The following is a 24,375-nucleotide window of genomic DNA, read 5'->3' on the forward strand; positions in this document are numbered from 1 at the left end:
AATTCACCACAGAGACAATGCTTTGTTTACTCTGTCCAGGATCTTTTGCAAACAACCTTTTAAAAACAAACTCACTCAGAACACAACATTACACAGTCACAACACATTTCTATTAATTTAAAACTGAAACTCTGTTACATATTTCTTCCTCTGTGCAAAGAGGGAACCAAAAAAAAACTTTGCTGCTCTCACAGATTTTCCGCTGCTGTGGATGTTACATAAAACAGTTTCAAAACATTCCTGTGTTTTTCATTTGCAGACAAACATTACAGCACTGCTGTGCATATACAAAAAAAATCACACACGCTCGTGCGTTGCCACTCCACTCACACCATAAAAAAAACTCTTCACACTTGACATCGTGCGCATGCACCATATATCAAAACTAGAGCACTTAGACTTTTTTTTGTTTTACATATGACAACGTGTTATATAAAAAATATAAAAAAACTTATGCCCATAACAATATTGAAGCCTCCACCAAAGAAAATACGACAGGCATTAAAAACCATAAGTTTCCACCTACGGCGGTCAACAAGAAAATGACAAGATTTGATGTGACGTGGGCAGACAGCACATTCTGGAAGTCAACGGCGAAGATCACGCGATCAAATCGCTGAGCCGATCCAACGTGGTTCGCACACCCTCCTCCGGCAAACCAAACGACTTTTACCGTCCGGGGAAAGTGGTTTTGGGGCGTTCGTACATGGGACGCGTGGCGGAGAGTGAATGTGTTCGGAGCCTCCTCCTGCTCGTACAGTCTTTGCCAAGAGCGGTGCGGGGAGACCGGGATGGTTTTCAAAAACCACCGTGCGGCGTAAAATTACAATTTTAACACGTACGTGGTGGGGTTGTTGCCGACACCACGTCAAAGTCCTTTCGACACCTTCTGTGACGTTGTTTAACTCATTCGTTGAGTGCATTCACACGAAAGAAATTTCGGTGAAATTTCTGTGATAACAATATTACGATTTATTACCCTGGATAGGGTGTCCACCGATCTGCCCACACATTGCCGCCCTCAATCCGTTATTTCTGAAATTTCTATCCATAATTAAAAAAAATTATCTTAACAATATATTTTATAATGAACATTAAACATTTTATTATTATTATAATAATTTAATTGAGCAGTATGTGAGTGAGGTTCAATAAATTATAAAGATGGTCAATTTGGAAACTTAATCATGGATCTTCGTACAATGAACTCAATTTTTTTCACTAATTTATTTTATTTAAAAAAATAAATGTATATAAAAGGTAGTATTATTTAAATTGAATGCATAATTTAACTAATAGAAATGACATTTTTTGAAAGCATGCTTACGTAGTGGGGTAGTTACCGATCACCACCTAAAAGCATTTTTCATATATAGATTTTTAGGTCAATTTCTTGCAGAATTTATGAGCCATAAAGAAATTCGGGTTTAAACAAGTAAATTTACAAATATTACCATTCATATGTTTCCCTTTTGAATAGTTCTGGTTGCCTGTTTACGTTTTAAACAATTCATTAGAGTTATTATCACTTATCTCCGTTGGTTTGTGAAATTATGGCGACCATTCCCAATTTTTCATTGGCCATGTAGAATGCTATAGATTCATAATTTTTATTAGAGTTTTAACAAATTTCCCTTAGGATTGGGTCTTTTCAAAGGCTTATTCATGTTCTACAGTAATCCCTAGAAAGTGGTTTTATGAAAAACCAATCTTTCTATCCAGCGTCCGAATGTTAGCTTGCAAATTTCCTTTCTGTTTCTCATGTCCCTCTGTTACTTAGCTTTTTCCTTCATGGCCACTGAGTCGAATCCTGAAGTGATGGTGTCTTATTTGGAGTAACCTTTTCTCTGTTTCTCAACCTTGTAAGAGTGTAGCCATTAGAATAGGTTTCTGTTGGTGGTCTTGCTAGGGTTGTTTCTGTATTTTCTCTTGTGAGGGACTCGAGTCCTAAACCGTATTGATAGTGGTTTTGGGATCATTTGGTTTTTCCGATAAGGAATCCTACCAGATTCCGCTTAATCAACTTTCCGAGGGTAACATGTTCCTAAAAGACGACTTGGGCAGGTGCTGACGGTGTCCACAATCAATATCCTAGTACGCTTTGCCTGACATGTGTCCCTGCTCCATATATGTGTAACTTTGCTGTTCTAGGACAGTGTAGCCACCGAGGAGATTTCCAAAGCAGGTGGTTGATTCGGCGGCATTGACATTCTGTTCAAAGGAAAAGTTCAAGTAAGTTTACGTGTGGGATCTGACGAGCCTGCTTGAGGTTAGGAGGTACTTATTCCTTGTCATGTCATTTCTTGCAGTTGGCATGAGAAATATTCTCATGGGAATGTACCTAGCCTGACTAGTACATATCTGGGTGTCGTGGCCATCCTCGAGGGTGGTGATTCCGAGGATGGTTGGGACGTGGGATCCGTAGTGATTGAAACTGGTTTCATAGATAGGCAGCAAGGTCTTGTCCTAGTAACGACACCATAGATTTAACACGTAGAATGATGGACCCCTTTGAGTCTGACACGTCACATCATGAAGCTTTTTCCAGGCCACAGTGGTGGCTAAGTCACAACGCCACGTAAACGAAAAAGTGATGAGGAAGGTGGCACACTCCCTCGGCTAACAACCCTGGGGGACGGATGTGACTTGTGGTTGGAAGTCGGGTTTATGCCTCAAAATAATATCGAGAGGAAAAAAGGTGGCGAAAGGAAAGGTGGCAGAAAACAACGTCCCATAAGGCAAAGAAGTGGAAAATCCTGTTGGGGTATGTTCCTATGGTGGTGAAACCATTGTTTTAAAAAACGGTCGTTTCGATACCGAAACGGCCGAGTTGATCCGAGCCGATCCCCTCAGCCATGACTCGGCCTTTGAAATGGTATGTTTGGTCGAGTCAGCCATGACTCAGCCGAGTCATTCAATGACTCGGCCGAGTCATGGCTCACTCGGCCAACTCGGCCGTTTCTGTTATGACTCGGCCGAGTCACAAAAAGCCGGCCTAGAACACGTTAAACAACAATTTAATATTTTTTTAATGGATTTTTAAGGTGATTTCTGATTGGTTTGGACTCCAAGGTGTTATATGAATTTGCTAAATGTCATTTGGGGTCCATTCCCCCTCCAAACCCTATTTAACACACTCAAATGCTTTCTACTATTGATATGCTATTCAAATTTCATGGTAATGTTAAATTCTTAAAGTAAAAGTGACATTCTCCTTAATCTTCATTTTCATCCTTTTACTTAAATTTTTAACATTACCATGAAATGACTCAGGATGTTTGAGAGTGGTTTCGGCCTCATTGGATTTCATATGGAGAAAGTAGAATTTTAGATTTCATTCAAAATCCAACAGACTTATCAGTTTTTCAGGATTTCAGGATTGGAGGATTGCAATGTTTCCATTGAATTTTGTCATGTATTAGGGTATGGAACTCGTATTTAATCAAGAGCACCAATCCCTCTATGTACCTTGATGTTAGTGACATTGGTTGTGGAACTCCTTTGGGATTCACTCCCAAACTAGGAGCTTCTGAAAATGTCGCTCCTGCTCCCATTTTCGCTCCTGCTCCCAAGTAACACAAAGAAGAGAAACCGTTTGGATCAAAAACGGTTAAATGATCTAGTTTATGTCCAATACAACCTCCGGCTCAGACAAAACCATTTGCTAAACAAAAGACCTGATTCAGATCCCATTGTGTTGGAAGACATTGATCCAACATCAGATTGGGTAGTGGAGAGTCGTCCAGCAGAGTTTGATCTTGATGAGGATCTTGATTTAGATTTAGATATCGAGACATCAATTGAACTTGAACATGTTGTTCAGTTGAATGCAGATCCCAATCCACCATCCTCAGTCTCACAGCCAGCAAGGACTCCAGTTGTAGGTGCTTCCTCTGCTCAGCCACGACAGAAGCGCAGCCGCATATCTACTCTATCTCAGCTTGCATTTGCTGCAGTTGCACATCCTGCTAGTGGTACCACTTCTACAACTGTAGTTGGAGATGATGATGATGAGGAGGAGCCATGGACCCCATGTCTGACTCTGATGATGATCCAGAGATTGATTGACATGATCTTGGCTCCTCTGGCAGTAGCTACTAGCCAGTAGCTGTAGTACTAGTACTGGAGTCTGGTCACAGTTTACTTTTGTTGTAGAGGCCATTTCTAGCCTCCTTGGTTATGTGTTTTTTGTTTTGAGTCTTTGATCATGTATGACAGTTGACTATGTATTGCCATTGGGTACCATTTTGATATAATGGATTGGTTCATGAGCCTACTTTGATCATATGTTGTCTTCCATCTATATTATAATGCTGTCTGTTTGGAAACATGAATGAAAATCTCTAAAATTATGTTTAAAATCTTTAAAATTATGTTTTTTTTATAAAATAAATAAATATTTAATGTATTTTTTACAACGACCGAGTCATTGAAATCGAGCCGGCCGAGTCATTACCATTTCGGAGTCGGAGTCGGAGTCGATCCTCGGCCAAGTCGGAGTCGGAGTCGGAGTTTTAAAACATTGGGTGAAACTCATGGGAGGATGGTATAGTTTTCATTTTCTGAGTGAATAAGGCCTCAGGAAAATTGCAGCAATGCCATGGGTCAAGGACTGGGGATTTTTGGCAATGTACGCATGGTATGTGGGCTTCAATCCTTTGAAGCAAATGCCAAAGAATAAACTCATATGGGTCAAATTACCCGGTCTACCACTAGAATTTTGGACGAAGGATGTTTTTGCTAATATTGGTAACGTCATCAGAAAACTCATATACGTAGATCCTCAATGTCTGGGAGCTAGGGATAAGAGGATTGCTTGGGTCCTAAAAAAAAAATACTTTGGTGAGGCTTTTCCAGACCACATTGAACTAAAGTGGGAAAACATCAATCTCACTCAGCATTTGGATTTCTGGGGAATTCCATTCTAATGCCTCAAATGTCACGAGACTGGTCATGTAATTGCTAATTTCCCCAAAGCAAGAGGAGGATGGCGGTCGTCGAGGGAGCATAAAGGGCCTCACCAAAGGATGCGGAAGGAAAAAAAATCAGAGTGCTTTTCTCCTCGTCATGGTTATGTCAACAATCATACCGGAAATACTTCGGGCTCAGGTAATTCTAGTCACTCAAACCAGATATTCTCTAAACCTTCTCCCAGTTTTATAAAAAAGGCATTTGCTTCTATTCCTATTCAAATCAAATCATCATCCCTATCGTCTGAGCAGTCAGGTTCTCATATAGCTACTGATTCCTCATTTCAAGAACATCCACAAATGTTTTCATCTCTGGTTTTTTCTCAGATGTCGTTACAGTCGCATCATTCTGTGATAAATATCCCATCCACCTCATATGCTACCTACACACAAGGCCGTAGATTGCATTCTCCAACTACTCAACCAAATTCACCAAAAGATAAAGATAAGGCACCTGCCCAATTTTCTCCAATTTCCTCACCAATTAATTATGTAGACAGCAACCTTGATTTCCTTCTACAAAGGAAAACTTTTGACCTCAAGTCGCTTACTATCCATAAGCCGAAGGGATCAGGGCCTCCTGTAATCAGCCCAGCATCTGCAGGAAATATTACTATGAGGCAGAAAAACAACAGAGGTAGCAGAAACTTTAGAGGTTGTCCTCGTCAAACACATACTACCTTAACAAATTAGTTGTCTCTCATTGATATACCTATCTCATCTTCCATCTCTCCCAGGGCACTTAGAGCATGCATGCCCTCAAATAGGCTCAACTGAATTCAATTCTATCATTGAATATAAGTGGTTTGGGGGCCCATCCAAAATTTCTCGATCTAAGAGATCTTTTCACTTCATCTACATCCAGTATAATTCTCATCCAAGAATCAATGCACTCTGCAGCCCAAATAGATGACTATTTTAGGAGGATGCTTCCATCATGGTATATCATGGCAACTGATGCCACTGGTAGATCTAGAGGTCTTGTTGTTTTTTGGGACCCAAGATGGGAAAAATTGAAGGCATTTTCTTGTTCAGTGGGTATATTCCTGATTGGTTATATGAGAGGTATCTCGGGAAGATCGCATAATCTTAATGTATATGCCCCTTACAAAGAGAGGGAAGGTTTTTGGGATACATTGGAGGTATCGGGGATTCTTAATGCACCCTCTCTGATTTTGGCAGGGGATCTTAATTGTACCTTAGGCATAGAAGAACTATGGGGACAATCTAGGGTGGTAGACAGAATGGTAGAGAAGTTAAGAGAAATGATTCTATCTCACAACTTAATAGATGTTTTTCCACCCAAAAATGCTCCCACTTGGGATAATGGAAGAAGTGGTAATAGATATATAGCTAAGAGACTTGATAGCTTTCTTGTCCAAGAAAACATGATAGAGAAGATGGGGGATGTTAGATCTTTTATTGTTGAAAATTACGTATCAGACCATCGCCCAATCACTCTTCTGTGGCGTAGCTCTGATACAAGGTTTGGTCTGCCTTTCAAGTTTAATAGAATCTGGCTAGAAGATTCAAATTTTGATTCCCTTATCCGATTAGTCTGAAAGGAAAGAAGAAACAGAAAGGAGGTCACTGGTAGTTCTGAAAGCTTTATAAATAGGTTGTGTTTCCTTAAAGAAGAGGTTAAAAAATGGGAAAGGAAAAAGAAGGAGGAACTGAAAAGCGATTTGGCTACTATTTAGGAGGAATTAAAGACCCTAGATAACCAAATGTCTATCCGTTCTCTTCCTCCCATAGTAAGGGAGAAAATTCATGCTCCAGAACTAGGGAAAAAGAAAATCCTTCAAATTAGGGAGACGACGTGGAGATTGAAAAGCAGAGCATTATGGATCAAGGAAGGAGATAAAAATACCAAGTTCTTTCACCACTTTGCCAATCATAGAAGAAAACAAAATACAATTTGGAAAATAAAGGATGGAGAAGGAAACAGTTATAACAAGCAATCAAATATTACATCTGTAGTGGTTTCATATTTAAAAAAACATATAGTAGAGTGGAAGTGGAGGATGTGGATGCTCAGCTATGGGGAATTGAAGAATATCCTAAAATGTTCAATGATGAGGATAATGCGGAGCTGTTTAAGGAGGTTAAGGAGGAAGAACTAGCACAAGCTATTAAATCAATGAAAGGAGATAAAAGCCCGGGTCCAGATGGATGGACAGTTGAATTTTTTTCTCATTTCATAGATATATTTTAGGAGGACCTGCTACAGATGGTTGAGGAATCTAGGACGAAAGGATTCATACATCCTCAGCTAAACTCCACATATATCTCCCTTATTCTAAAGAAGTCAGAGGTGGAAACTTTTGCTGATTATCACCCAATTTCAATGTGCAATCGAACATAGAAGATTATCTCTAAGATAATAGCCAACATATTGAAAGTTTCTCTATCAAAATTCATCTCACCTGAGAAATATGGTTTTGAAATAATAGAATAATTCATGATGCAGTGGTTGTGGCACAGGAATGTATGCACAGTATTAAGTCAAAAAGATGAATGCTGCAGTGATGAAGTTAGATTTAAAAAAAGCTTATGATTGCTTAGATTTGTGATACCTAAGAATGGTGATGTTTAAAGTTGGAATAAACTTAAATATGGCTGAATGGATCATGGGGTGTGTGTCAACAGTTCACTATGCAGTAATAATAAATGGATTCCCATCCAAATTCTTCGCTGTCGGTAGAGGACTTAGACAAGGATGTGCATCATCCCCTCTCCTTTTTATCCTGGCAATGGATGGATTAAGCCTAAAAATTAAAAAATTTGTTGCCATTGGAGAATTTGAAGCATTAAAAATCAGCAGTCGTGTCAGAGTTTCTCACAGCTTTTTTGTTGACGATATTCTGTTGATGGGTATGATAAACATGATCAAATGGTTTTTACTTTCCTTAATCATAAAGAAGTTTGGGATAGCCATGGGACTTGTTCAAAATGAATAGAAGTCTATTATTCTCTATGGCTCAAGTAATCAAGATGATATCACATATATCCAAAACTGTTTTGGAGTAAAAGCAGAAAATCTAAACAAGGGTTTGAAATATTTGGGGTATCGTCTAAAACCAGGAAGCTACAAAAATGCAGACTGGATGTGGTTAGTGGAAAGATTCTACCTGAAGATTAAGGGATGGGAACATAGATGTTTATCTATGGGAGGGCATTTCATCCTCACACAATCAATTTTTACTCAGTTGGGGATTTACTAGGCACACTTGTTTTGCATTCCACAAAGATTATTAATCTTCTGAATCATCTAATGGCATGTTATATATGGTCCAGTGCAGGAAGGAACCACAAATATCATTTAGTGAAGTTGGATAAGACCACTAGACCCTAAATTTTGGGAGATTGGGGTGTTCTAAACTTAAAGCTTTTTGGATGGGCTATTATTTTAAAGTCATTATAGAGAGGCATCAACGACAAAGGCATATGGGGAAATTTGATCCGATCTAAGTACATGAAGAATAAGGAATTTTATTTCTGGTTCAGACAAGGAGAAATTGGGAAAAAGGAGGCTCATAGATTTGGAACAACGTTAGAAGGGTCAAGAATATTCTCTTCCAAAATATCTCGTGGTTCTTTGGATGAGGTAACAGAATTATGTTGGGAAAAGACTGCATTATAGGAGCTGGTGAGGATCCACCTAGGACAGTGGAATTGATACAGTACCTAGATAGAAGAGGCATTTATGTCCTTAGTTAGCTGATTAGTGACTGGAATGGTAACATTCCAATTTGGCTTGACTCCTCCCAACTGAATCTTGCTCATCAGTATAAACTGGATTGGCTTCAGCTTATTAAAACATTAATGGAGGCAGGGATATGCTTTGACAACAAAGGGGATTATATTACATGGGCTGGAAAAAAGAAGAGTACAGGAGAAATTGAAGTGGCAGAATGCTATCTCAAAATATGCATGAAGGAAATTCAAAATGTAGAATTCTATTAGTTTCACAACTTTTGGAAAATTAATATTCCAATAAAAATTGTAATCTTCCTTTGGCTAACGTGGCAGAACAAGAATCTTACATGGGAAAACTTACAAAAGAAGAACCACCATGGTCCTGGGATATGCTATCTGTGCAGGCAAAACTTTGAGGACAATGAACACTTATTCTTACACTGCCATAGATCTATTAATATTTGGAAACACTTCACCAACAAGATGCAAATTCCATTCATTCAGTTTAACACAATTGAGGAGTGCTTAAAATGGTGGAGTACTCAGAGTAAAAGTAGGAGATTGCTCACTCTGGTGGTTTTCTGGGAAATTTGGAAAGGTCGTAACCAACTGATTTTTGGTTCCAGTAGATGGGGGGAAAACGTAATCTATGAATTCATAGAACAGTGGGTTGTATCGGATCAGAATGTAGATATCAAGGAAAAAAAAGACAGAGAAGGGGAGACTTCAGATCACCAACTACCCGGTGGGGTTTTTTGATGGGGCAACATAAGGAGGAAGATGTGGGTGCAGTTTCTGCTTAAAGCTGTCAGAAGAAGAAGAGTTCTAGATACACTGGTACATGGGAGAAGGAACTAGTATGAAGGCAGAAGTTGTTGCTCTATGGGGTCTATTATGGTTTATTAAGTTTTTGGATATCCCTCAAGTACAAATTTTTGGGGATTCCAAATGTATGGTAGATCATCTTAATGGGAAGAACAACATCCAACAAGTTTCCCTACAAGGTTGGCTGAGACATATAAAAAACATATGGAATTCCTTTTAGAATCCGTCCATCGAGCACATTAGCAAGGAACATAACAAGATCACAAATGAATTATCGAAGAAAGGATTACTAGTCGCAGAAGAAGGTATATATATCTTGATGAGAATGGGATCAGAGGAGAAAGAAGTAGAAAATATAAAGTTGCTAGGATAGACCACTAAAGAACTCACAAAAAGACAGAACTTCAATGCAAATAAGTTCATATAATTCCTCTGTTCCTTTTTGTTTAAAGTTTTGTACAAATTTTGGTTCTAATTTTGTATAGAAAACATATGTGGAATGACTACTTTAAGGTTTTGATTTACAAAACATGTAAATGATCTGAATTGCATCTTAGCCTTATAGAATCTCATAGTAAAATTCTATGTTATATTGCAAATATGGCAGAGAGTATATAGTATCACAGATGTTGTAATTCTTAGTTAACATTTCAGCTGTATGTAAGTTGAGTATTTTCTCCACCATGTAGTCATGTTGTGGATACCACGAGGTTTCTGAGGACGATATGTCCTTCATAAGTATGTATTGTTTTTATCATAATAGAAAACAGAGGGTTTTTTCTTGCTAAAAAAAAAAAACAAAACGAAACAAAAAAAAAAAACAAACAAAAACAAACAAAAACAAAAACAAAAACAAAAGAACAAAAACATTACGATTTATTACTCTCAAATGGGGTGTCTAGCACAATCTACCCACACAATTCCACTGTCAATCAATCACACATGGGTTTCGTGACAATTGTGTATTCTCGCAACGACCCAAGCTAGAACCTAGCACTTTGTTTCTTTGTTTATTGGCATCTCCATTGTTCTTTAACATGACCATATTCCTAGGCTTTATAGAAGATTTGTAAATAATCATAGGATTTTTTTTTGTTGTTGTATTAAAATTTTATTTCTAAATACATAATAAAATAATTATGCTTTTGCTAGTGGTCTTTTCGGTCACATGATAGTTATTGTTATTTTGAAGTTAACCAAATTTAATATAGAGTTCCCATTTAACTTTAAGAAATAAATAACAATACAATATTGTAAATAAAAAGCATTTTTAACTAATATTATTTTCTAATATAATATAAATATAAAGTAATTAATATATGGTGTATTTTAGCTATTTTACTTTTAGGTTTTTTTTTCATTAAAATCTGTTGATACAATTTTTGGTGAGATTATGAATTTTTATTATTTTAAATGTATTTATGAATGCATAAATGAATTATGCACCCTGAAAACCCCTTGGGAATTCACATTATGCAAACTCCAAGAGAGAACTTATAATTCCAAAAAATATTTACCATATTTAAGACAACTCTAACCATAGATATACTGAGAGAAATACCAAAACATAAAAAATTCACTAAAATGTTGAGGTTTGCACTCAAGAAAGAGGTTTTCACCTTGGGAAATTTGATACTATGGATCAAAAAGTTGAGGTTTGCACTCAAAAAATAAGTTTGCACCTTCAGAAATTTGATTCCACGGGTCAAAATTTTGAGGTTTGCACTCAAAAAAGATCTTTGCACCTTCAGAAATTCGATCCCATCGGTGCTTCAAGTTTGCACCTCGCGAGATTTGATCCCTCTCAATGCTTGATATATGCAAAGTTAAGATGCATCTAATCTGGTTTAATTATTAATTATTAATTTTATTTTTATATTTATATTTCATTTTTATGTAATTTGACCTAGTCAAAATGTTTACATAACATAACATAAAGTAACTTTACATCATTTCTTCCATACTAAGCTAGAGAGTGCCTCTTGGTGCATTTATGTCTACCATCCTAGACTCGTCTTAACCCTAAATCTATCAAGTGTCTAGAGGGATCAAATCTCTTGAGATGCAAACCTTTCCTCAAGGTTTACACTCAAAAAGGAGGTTTTCACTTTGAGAGATTTAATACTTCTTAGTGCTTGACAAATCTACAGTTGAGATTGATCTAGGATGGTTTAATTATTAACCAACATATATCCATCCTAACTTTGGATCTACCAAACATTGAAAAGGACCAAATTTCTTGAGGTGCAAACCTCTTTTACAGTCAAAAGAGATTTGATCCCTCTGGCCCTTGGTATTTTAAGAATTAAGATTGACCTATGTTTGTTTAACTATTAGTTTTTATTAAATTTATTATGATACGTGTGCATAAATTTCTCTCCATTACATTTAAAATAATTTTATAAAATTTTCTTTAAAATATGTATTTATATATTCAAAAATAATTTAAGATTTAAAATGTGAAACATACTCTCATATGTAATTGTGTGTAGTAATTGAATTTAAAGTAGTAATTTAACTTTTCTACACTTTAAAATATTCTTTTAGTATATTCTTTAACTAATTTTATTTATTGTTAAAATTGCACTATATGATTGGGATCACAATTAAATTAAATTAATGTCTAAATGCAAAAAAATTGAATAAAACTTTCTGAGTAATGTCTTATTCTTGAACTATAATATCTTAGACAATATTCTAAGAGAACAATTCAATATTTAACTAAAAAAAATAGTCAGCATATTACCCACTGTCTAACGTTATCACTAATGTAGTTATTATGATGAGAGAATTGACAATGAATATATTTATTTTCAAACTTTGAGAAATAGGGTTTTCCATGAAGAATGATTACTTTGAGAAGCTCTACAACATCTGAAGGTAGAGATCGTTCATGGTGCAAAAAAATGGTGGGAAGAGTTTCTGTTGGACGAGACAATCATTACTGAAAGCTTCTGATAGATAATCTTCTAAAGATGATTTTGGTAAATTAAAATTACAAATTTGTAATTCTTTGTATGTCATTATGTCTTTTAGGAAGGTGAAAATTAAAAGACATTACAACATCTCTTCCATACCTCTCAATGTTATATAAATTTCATAAATCTAAATAAATATTTATACTTTTAGGACTTGTCCTGTAATTTTACTCAAAAGGATTTTCTCATCAAAATTCAACTTTTTTTCTTTGCAAAATATCTAAAACTAGGAGTGTTTGAATCATTTTTTTAATGGTGGAAATGGATTCAACACCCTTAAAAACCCTTGGAGCACCTAAAATTCTAGAACTTGAGAGATGTAACTTGGATTTCCAATGGTGGAAATTGATTCAACAACCTCAAGAACACCTAGAGCCCCTAAAATTCTGAAACTTGATAGTTGTAACCTTCCAAAAATTTTGGCTAGATTTTGTCAAAATTGTGCTGGAAAAGCCATTCATTTTTGACTTAAATCATCTATTGTTAGGCCATGATATTTTATTTTATTTTTTATTTAATTGGACTTAACAAAAATGTTTTAATTAATAGTTATGATTATTGATTTTATTATTTTCTTTTTTTCTTAATTTTTTTTAATGTCATTTGACGATGTCAAAATATTTACATAAACATAATATTACAACATCTCTTCCACATTGGATTGGAGAATGCCTCTCGGGGCACTAAGTATCTCTATTTTGGAGTAATACTTTAAAATTTTTAATTTAATTATCATTAATCAATAGATGGATGATGGGTAGTTAACATCTACCAAATATCGACATAATATTTTTAGTAATATTGAGGATAAAGGTTTGAAATTTATCTCAAAGATATTTATGCTCTTTTTGAAATTTGTAAAGTGGTCATAAATCTCCATAACTAATAATATTAGTAATCTTGTTAAATGCTTTTTGAATATATATATATATATATATATATATATATATATATATATATATATATATATATATATATATATATATATATATATATATATATATATATATATATATATATATCTATATATACTAATAATAATAAAATTATTATTTAGTTCTCCCAATCAGGATGCGGGACGTTGTCAGAGCAAATAGGCTAGGATGTGATATGGGCTTGTACAAAGATCATAACAACCGCTGTCCCCCACATGCTCAAGGCAGGGGGTGCGGTTTCCTTTGATATGAATGCATGGATGGTGGGTTGGCAAGGTGGTGGAGGAAGGAATAAGAAAGGGTGGTGGAGAAGGTTAAGGCGTTCGACGTGCAGGGTAAGAGAGAGCAGTTATGGAGACGGGAGGTGACTCAAAGCTGGGGAGGGGCAAAGGAAAGCAAGGAACCTTGGTTGTGGACAAGAAACGGTTTCTCAGTATGTAATTTGGTCTCGCTCCTGTATCAATTCCATGATTTGGTTGGGCTCCTGTATCACTTCCATGATCTGGTTGGGGTTTTGTTGGGGGGAAGGGAGAAGAAAGAGGTTGTCGCAATGGGGAGTACCTCTATATGGGAGCAACTGGGGGAGGAGAGGGAGTGTCATGGCCTGTTTTTATCCCATTCGAACCAGAATCTTAGCAGCGGCATTAGCAATTGCGAGCTGAGAAGATGCGCGAGCCTATCTCTAGTTGCTCAGACCAGGGGAATAAGGAATAGTGGGTTTTCCATTCTTGGGGGTTGGGTGTTGAAGAGAGAGGCATGAAAGAGCTGAGGGTAGGGGGAAGGCATTTCAGCCATGGCAGTAGGACGCTGAGAAAACCTTGGGAAAATGGGCACCTTCATGGTATTGAGGGAAACGCTAGGGATCTTGGGCGAAATTCTGGACAGAGGGGCAAGTAAAGCCATGGATGGCATCTGTTGGCTAAGGGTGCTGAAAGTAGGTATAAATGTAAGTGCCATGGTCAGCTCCAGACGAGCTTGAGGGCTTGGCTCTAGATGCAGCGAGATGACTAGAAATTGAACCATAGCAAGGGGGAGGGGTATTATGACGAGCCCAGGGAGACGAGTGAGAAACCCAATTCCCTTTGCCACTTTGGGCTCTAGGCTACCTTAACTCTCAGGTGGTGAAGTATGGAAGAGAAGCACTATATGAACAACAAATATGGGATGATGTGCAAGGTTTGACGAACCTAACTTTGTTTGACTATCCACAACGTGTCACTACATAGATTATGGCTCGAGTAGCAAGAGGATGTGGTCGAGGTAGGAGAGGTCCAGCCCACCGAACAAACAAGGGGTTGAGCACGTATCAAGCACGTAGAGGTCATAAGCCCATCGAGCACCTCATAACAGAGGTAGCAACGACATACCAAGATGAGATGAGCACGGGAATTCAGAAGCTGATTGAAGACTAGGAAACGAAGATTAAGTAGGAAGTGAACTAGAGGAAGATATCAACAATTGGAGGATGCTAGTCCCAGATCCAAGGAATACCCGTGGTAGAATTACTCATTTTAAACACACCCTTTATTTGTATTTATTAATGAAAAGTCTTCTTGGAAAAGCGATGGAACAAATCTATGTGGGGATGGCAGTAACAGTACATCGCCTGCCAAGCTATAAAAAAGACATGGAAAAATAATCTTTCAGTTACATAAACAGGACATCATGATGGATCGAATCGACCACCACATCCCTTACATCCTGGAGTTGTAGAATACCGGGGGGAAATGTTGAATACCTTGCTCCTGTAGCCTCTATCTCCAATGAGCAGAAAGACTAGATTCCTCATGCTTAACTTTTGTTTATGTGGTTAGCTTTTAATTTTCCTGTTGTTTATGCTAGTTTGTACAGTTATGTAGTATCTAGACATGAGATTGAGATTTTTCTAGCTTGGCTAGAAAGACTGAAGCAATTTGTTTTTGGATGGTGTATAGCACTAGCTAGTGGCCAACAGAATTGGCTTCCCCTCGGGGCAAGTTGAGGCCACCTAGTCAATCTGTGTGGTGTAAATTTTCCTAATATATAATAGAAAATGGATGGACCTGCCAAGCTTAACAATATATATATATATATATATATATATATATATATATATATATATATATATATATATATATATATATATATATATATAATATATATAGATATATATATTATTTAGTTAATTTTTATGATTTACTAATCATTTAATTTATTTAAGCACAATATCATTATTGGGCAAAACCTTTTCTTCACTAGAATCTAGAGATACAATTTCAAGTGAAATTGTGATTTTTTTTGGGCTACATTGATGTTGTTGGAAATTCGGACATGTCAAAGGATCTCCCTTGTAATAAGTCCCAACTAGACCTCAGACCGTTTGGAGTAGGAGCCCCAACAGTGGGTAGTACAGTATCACCTTGACTGCGGTTGCACATAGAGGTAAGTAAGATGTCCTTGTTGGAAGCAAGGGTGTGACCTTGTAGCAAGTCAAGGAAGGTGCATCAAAGGCTCTAACACATGTAAGGGGAGAAGAGTGCACCCCTTGGAAGGTTGTGATAGCACGCAGCTTGAAAGGGAACACACGAGCTGAAAGACATGACGAGATGGAAAGCAAGATAATCGATGATCCAAAGTGATGGATTATACGAATAACACGCTTCGATAAGATTCATACAAACACATATAGAATAGTTCATACATGCATGCGTAAATTACAGCTACATACATCATTAGAGTAACCAGGATAGCCAAACTACAATAAAAATAAATGCATGAAACGTGTTTCCTCTATTATATTAAGAGAGTGAAAGAACCAATCATACATACAACCATGACAACCACTAGCCCGGATAGTAGAACATTACATTCACTACTGCCTACTCCTCCAAAGAGATGTACTAGCTCTACACTGTGGAGAAGGCAAGGCTTGTTACAATACACTCGAATCTTTCTCTAAGTTATACCTATAGAAAGCTTGGCTCCCAAACGCCTGTACAATGAGTTATGAGGTTCTATAAATAGCAAAGCGAGGGGTGACCCTTAACATTACCCTTTGTGATTCTTCAACTACCCTCGTGACTCTTCAACTTACACATGACTGCTACATTCTACTATTGACACTTGGTCTTTCACTTTACAATATGTTTACAATACAATCTGTACATGTACCCATGTGAGACAAAAATGGGCTTAAGTAAGCCATGCAAGACATCACTAAGACTCAGACAGTTGTGGGAAGACTAACTCTTCGACATCCTCTCCATGATCGACGGTGGCGAACTGATGCCAAGCTTGGTAGTCTTTTATGTGGTCTGTGTACTCTATGGTGACATCCTTCTAAAAGCAAACTCTTTCCTTCGTTGCATCTAGGTACATTGATTTGGCACCTTTTTCCAACTTGTCAGATAGCATGTGCATCATGTTCCTGAGTGTAGCCGAACCTGCAACATACTGGTGCATAGTGTCTACACTCATCTGCAAGTCTACATTGGTGGCTATGTGCATTAACTAATCAAAGTACATGTCAAGCTCTAGTCGGACTTAGTTCTTTGTCTTCACCTCGGTGGGTGTGCTAATGGATGGGATCACATGTGTGTGCACAATGCAATCCATGCTCTTGAACATTCATGCATGTGAAGTCTGTAAGTTGGTGATGAGCTACGGGAGTTCCTCATAGTTCCTGATCTGACTTCGGATGCGTGTTGTCAACTCCACTGCCTTTGGCTTCATCATCTTTGGCAAGTGCAATGGGGATCCCTTGTACCTCATTTTCCTTATCTACATGTGATCGACAACAATGTGTATGTCTGACAAGATGCATGCTCTCCTAACACAACGTTGTTTCCAACCGTTAAGATGTAAAATTGACTTATGCACAGTGACGAACCTAAAGTATAGCATCTGCATGACTGTCTCGAGAGATGATACTTCATCAAGTATCGCTTGCCTCAACTCTACTCTAGTGGATGTTGTAACTTGCACTTCTACCTGCTTGGCCACTTGTAACTCCTTAGCCATGCACTTGTTCTCAGCTATCAAGAATTGAACGCTCGACTTGGTGGCGTTGATTATGCCCGTGTATCATCGGTCAATGCAGTTGGATGTCTGCGCGCATTGGACACAATCACTCGTACTTCAAACTACGCATGAGATACATGGACATCCAGAGTGGGCACTTTGTTTTATTGGACCACTCTGTGTTGTGACTCATCGAATGATATGTTGTGCACATTCGCTTCCGGATTGTCCTCAAGTATTTCAGTGTCTCCTTGATCACTTGGGAATTTATTTTCTCCCAGATCTGGTGAAGCCCGTGGAGTGACCTCTCAGTTCTGAGGCATGAGGTCAATGTCCTGATATAATTCGGGTTGAACCATATCAGTGTCCATTTGCTCTAACATCTGTTCAATCTCCTGAGAAAAGTCTTGCTCCTGCTACTTTTCACCCTGTCTACTATGTGCTAGTTGTTTGGATGAATCAATAACCTGTATGGGTGCAATTTCATCAAATATGTGCTTTTTGTGCCTCCTGTTGTTCTTGTTCTTGATGCACTTCCTTCTCTCTTCTGCATAGCTTTTTTTCTTCCCTGAGTTGCTACTTCAACTCCTCCAACTCCTTTTCTGCTTCATCCAACTTCTTCTTCTCTCTTTTCCTTTGCACGATTCTCTTGTCGCATTGTCACCTCTTTGCCTTAATCTCCAAATCTTCTCTTAATATGAGTGGATCTTCTTTGAACTTGCAGATTTTCTCTACCTTTGTGGTGTCAGCAACCTTCCTCTTTCCTTTGTCAATCACAAGTCTGTTGCCCTTTATTGTTGCTGATGATGTTGTTTTCTTCTACACTGCTAACCACTCTACCACCATTCTAACTAGTACATTGAGCCTGGAGAAGTTGTAGTAATATCTCCATTGGTCTTCCTCAGGCCAATGACACGCCACGTGGATCCAAGGATGATACACTCTCACGCAATGGTCCTTCACTAAGAGATGCGGGTCATATGGATTGAAACTTCTGGTGTTGAAGGTGAACCTCTTGAATTCGTTCGTCTCGACCTCAACATGCTTGAGATTCTGGATCTCATACAACCTGATTCACAAAGGAAGAGTGAGCCAAGATGACTTCTTCTCCCTATGTTGTCTCGCTGACAACCCTGTCGAGATGTGATATGCAACTTCTTGCATGACCAACTTATCCATGGAAAACTTCGATAAAACATGTGAAGCCTTCTCCGCGTTGTACATTTGGATGAAGGTGTCAAGGGGTGAGGGATACCAATATGCTAGGTGTCGGACAATTTAATTGCTTAAATTGCTTTCATTAAATTATCAACCAGGGAAACTCGTAAGCTTGTGATGATGCCAACAAAATATATGCAGGAGTAGGCAACTAACTCTATGTCTAACTAAATGATTTATGATTCAATATAATATGCAAGGGAAGAGGCTCCTAATTGAGGAGATCCTGGTTGTCCTTCCCTACAGTATTATAGATTGAAAAGAAATCATTGATTACATAAAACTAGAAACTTGAAATAAAGACAAGAGAATGAATTTAATTGTTTTTCAGATTCAAATAGAGAGAGAGACTAACTTAGTCCCTTGATTGTACTCTCATATACTGATCCAAACTAAACTAAGATTCATTCATAAGCATAAGAAATGAAATAACTTGAAACTTAAAAGTAAAAGAATGAATTTCAACTATCATGCAAATCAAAAAGAGAGAGAGCCTAACTTAGACCCTTGGTTGTCCCCTCATACGCTGATAAGATTTTAATTTAAAACTCATTCATGAATCACAAACAAGCCCTCAAACATCTAAGCAATTAAATGAAATAAGATCTATTATGAAATAAAATGTTTCTTTAATCCTCTTAGAGTGAGCTCAATTCTCTTAAGAACAAAGTGACAAATTATTCCATATTCTATATTAAGTCAATATATATCTAAAACTATAGAATGGAAATTTATGTAAAATGAAGCTTTATTCTATTCCATCATAAGTTGGATACATGCTCCAAGAGTCCTCCCCTTGGAATGGAGGAGGTGCTCCTATTTATACAAAAATTTAAGCAACTAACTCATTCATGGGGATCCACTAATCCCTCATATGGTTATTACTAATATGAGACACATATTCCTTTATCCATGATTTTTCTCCATGAGATATGCTTGACCCCTATCCCAAATATCCTTCAAATCTTCAAGGGAATTCGAATTTGAGTCTTGGAGGCCACATAAGATATCTTGGAACCTTCCAAATCACCTACACATGTCACCAAACTCATTCCACCTTTAGGTATAAGCAAATACATGTTATTTTTCTAACTTTTAATCATAAATTCACTTTAAATACCTGAAATTAATAACTTTGGAAAATGAAAATATAAACCCATATAGTAATGGAAATATAAGGTTATGTAATAATAATGTGATGAAATGGGGTGACAAAATGAGGATAAAGGTTAAAATGGAGTGAAAATGTATGCTAATTTGGTGGCCCAACATACCCCCCAACTTAAGTTATTGCATATCATCATGCAATCTATTACATTGATCATGATTTGATCTTTTAAATTGTCTTGCTTTTACATGAACTTTGGCTGATATTGATTTCTTCACATGATTTTCTTTTTGACAACTTTGTTCCTTTTCGCAAAGTATTCTTTCTTGAAAAACATTTGATTGCAACATATTATTTTAGTTGGTTCTTGTGTGACAACCAAAATTTGATTAGTATTGGTTCTTGTGTAACAATACTTTCATTGTTTTTATGTTGCATCAAAAGACTTTGAAAACATTTAACCAACCATTGATTCTTCGATCATTATTTGCAAAACATGTAATTTTTGAATCATAATTTAATAGTAATTGTTTGGAGAAAGTATGTTGGTTAGGATGATATGTGTAAAAAGGACATATATGACATATGGAAGGTGATAATGGAGTATGAATGTTAATATGAACATGGTGAATGTGAATGTGAATGAAGATGGTGAAACATTTTCCAAAAATTATAATTTTAGTATTAAAGGAATTGTATGATAAAATGCTAGAAAAGAACATACCTTTACTTACCAAAGTGGACAAACTGTGTATATGTAGAAAAGTGTAGCTCTTGCTGCTAAATCATGGAATGGAGAATACAATAATGTGATCTATGTCTTGGTTGCATACATGATGGATGAAGTCGTAAATGTGGATCCTTTTTTATTGCTGAATCTGCTACTGAACCATATAGTCTTCATGTCGTTCCATATTGTGGCACAATTCTTTCCATGTGAATAAATGTGTCGATGTCGAACATGGAAGAAGTCATTGGATTACCGACCATTGAATGTTGTTAACCAATGCGAGGCAAACTCACCATTAATGTCAATGAGTGCCAAGGTACCTAAGTACATCTTGCGAAGTGTGAATAGATGAGCTGATGTCGAGCCACTTGCAAGATCCAACGATCAAGGGACATTGGTGTATTCCCATGATTGTTGGCAAGAGAGCCTGTCATTAAGGCATACAAGCCTCAAGGTACTAATAATGACTCTAGTCTTTATCCCAGATAAGGTGCTGAGGTCGATGGGTCAAGACTTGTTAGAAGGGAGGCCTTAAGGAATCCTCTATCATCTAACACGAGTATGAAATAATGATTTTGAAGGACCATAGACGGAAAATTTGCATTGAAGCAGGGTTTATTTGGAAGAAAAGGAAAATTGGGTGACTCGGCATTGTAAGGGAGCTGAATGAATTTATTCATGGGCTACAGGTTAGTGAAAGAGACAGGAAAATGACTGTGAAAGAAACTGAACAATGGATGAAGGTTTTATTTGAAAAAAATGAAAAGGAAAATGGAATGGAAAATTTATTGACTAAAGAAGTGGGAATGCAATGAGGTTTTTATTTACTGAAAAGGAGTAGAAATATAATGGAGAAAGTAAAGGGAAATGAGGTGAATGTTTATTAACTGGAGAAGCATGGATGCAATGGAGACACTAGCATCTGAAAGACTTGCATTGAGGACTCATTGGGATTTACAATTTTACAAAGGGAAGAAAATACTGGTTGTAATGAATATGGACTTATTCACATGATTCATCATAAAATTGATCTATTGGAAGTCCAATTGTTGACAAATTAGACTCCTTGAATAATCATCTGATTAACGCAAACCTGCAAAAACTTGGCATTCACAAAACATAAATATATCCAAGCAAAAGTGATCAATTTCTACTTGGTTTTTTTATGCAAAAATTAAACACCAATGAAACAGATTTAAATAAAATCAAATGTATAAGTTAGCCCAATTCCATGATTTTTTAGAAATCCATTTTCAAATATGAAATGAGTATAATTAATATTTGTAAATAAAATTCAATTTTGTTGCAATTATGCAAATCCTAAACACAGTCGAAATTGTTTCATGATTTGCATCTAGGATATCGAATTTCACATGTCGTCCTCGATCTTGTATTTGCCAAAATCTGCATCATTTAAAAATTGCAACACAACGTTACACATGAACAAATATCAAATGCTTGAATGGAACGCACATGCAAAGTCAATGCATATGCATAAGACATATGAACCAATTTTAATATGTGAACCATTGTATAAAAGTAATTGTAAAAACAAAATTTCAACCTGCAATAAAGTGACCATGAAAGAAGTTACCAATGGTATCACATCATTTTCGACCTTCAAAGACTTGTCAACGCACCAAAGAGAATGCATAAGCATATCATGTCAGAGAGGGTTTGCACAGTAGAAGAAGGAGTCAACATTTTTTCAAAGAATGGCGCACTTTATATATGTCAACATTCATCAAATAACTCATGAAATGGCTTCACTACATATATAAAAATTTTGAACTGCATTTTTTTAGATATGAATGAGGAAATTGATATGTGAGCTGCAATAAAATCAATTAAACCTGCTATCTCTGTCTCCAGCAATTAAATGCTTAGAATATGAAATCGAAGCCTAAAAAAAAAAACTCTCTACTCTTAAATTGAGATCAAATTATTGAGATGAACAATTCACCTCCTCTGTTGTCGTTTATCAACACTCTGCTTTGTTTATGCAAACCAAGATTCGATAACTAATCTTCAGCACTGTATATAACTGTGACCCTTCATCATTCAATGACCAATATAAAACATTGCACGGACTGTTGCTGAAGTATCGTGATCCCTTGACTCATGTCCCACTTAGCTGATTTTCCTCATTGGTCAGATCGACTTAATCTACATCGCCGATTCTGAAGCTGGAGATTATTCATGCCAGATTTCTGCCTTATGCCTAATATTTTCTCCGTGATTGAGCCCACGATTTCCTTAAAAGAGGGGATCTTCCCAACTTCCACTGACACTTTTAGATCAGAGGGAGCGTGGCAACTGCCTTCTTCTCATCGCTACACAATTTTTGCAAGATCTTTTGGTATTAAATAATATGGCCTTATTTTGTAAACCGAATTTTAACAACCAGATTGAAAGACGATTTCTTTCTCAGATCTTTGCCGATATGTAGATTACTCTCTTCCCTAACAGCTGCACTCAAGCATTCCATGAGGAGAGGAGAAGTGGCAACATCACCATCGCAGAAGGTGGTGTGGAAAGCAGAAGACGGATTTTATGGAAGAGAAATATCCTGAGCGATTTTCTGCGATATTTTAGCCTCTTTACAGCATTCACGTTGTCAATGTTCCTTGGTAATTGCGCGGCTGCGTTCACTCTTTATCACAAATATGGGAAGCTTTGGCAAGGTGGAGCTGGTCATAACCCACCTCCCGATGCTCCTCACCTTGTTGGCACCTCGCCCGAGAATCAACAGCAACAGCAGGCAAATTCTGTCTCACAACCTACGGTAAATTCTACGAAAGTTAAAAAAAACATTTCGCACGACTTTTCCTCTCGTAGCCTTCACTGAAAGCACCCTCCTAATCTGCAGTATGGGCATTCGGTCTTTTTATCCCTGAATTTCATGCTGTTGAATTTAAATCTTGGCAAAATCGGTTAGATCGATAGTTTTCCACATAATTTCCAAGGACAGATAGTCGACTTTCAGCTCAGTACACCATAAAAATATTCTTCAAATGTTGAATTTCTTGGTCAGCGGTTGGGTTTGCGAGCAAAGAATCATTTTTGTTTCCAATACAAATACGCCCAACTCAGACTAAGTTCACACAGAAAAAGACATTATTTACTCATACTGCATGAAAAATGTAATTAATCTTCGTAGAGTCCCAAGCGATGACAATGCCATAAGCCTATTTTCAAAAATGTATATTGGTGAAAACTTCGGCTAATGCACACTTTGATAATTCAATCGAAATTTTTTTATGCAATGATTCTTTTATTGAATACCATTATTTTTGGTTCTGACGAAAGGCGTATTTTAATGAACTTAAAAGCCGTGGGCGAGTTCACAACTTCAAGAATTAGCCAGGATTTTAATGAACACTCAGCTGCATCCTTCAAAATATTCTCTCGTGCTATTCCCCTTGAACGAACAGATTCACGTGTTCTATCTGATTTCAAAAGAAAACCTCTTTTGGTTTTAATGCTCTCAGCCTTTTTATGTTTTGTGTTTTTATTATTTGATCCTACGTTCATGTTTGGTTGTGTTGTGTTTTTTTTATGTTTGGTTTTTAATTATGTTATTCATGTTTTATTTCTATGTTTCCAGCCTACTTTCGTTGGTTTGAATGAATTGGTTTTGTTTTTTTCTTTATTGTTTTTTGAATGTGTTTTATTGTTTTGTTTAATATATATGACTTTTTGTTTTGTTTTTATTTTTTAATTTGTTTTTAATGTTTTACATTTTTTTATGGTTTGTATTTTATTATTTTATTTATTAATGTTTTTTTTTTATGTTTCATAAAAAAGAGAAATCAAAAATCATTTATTTAACAAATAAGTTGGAGATCATTTTTTTTATAATCAATAGCAATTTTAGATCTCCGAGTTATTTATCTAGATCTATGAATTTTAG

Source organism: Pinus tabuliformis, chromosome X (assembly GCF_031772625.1).
Source record: "Pinus tabuliformis cultivar Carrire ecotype Pingquan chromosome X, CPIR1, whole genome shotgun sequence".
In the NCBI taxonomy this organism is placed as follows: domain Eukaryota; kingdom Viridiplantae; phylum Streptophyta; class Pinopsida; order Pinales; family Pinaceae; genus Pinus; species Pinus tabuliformis.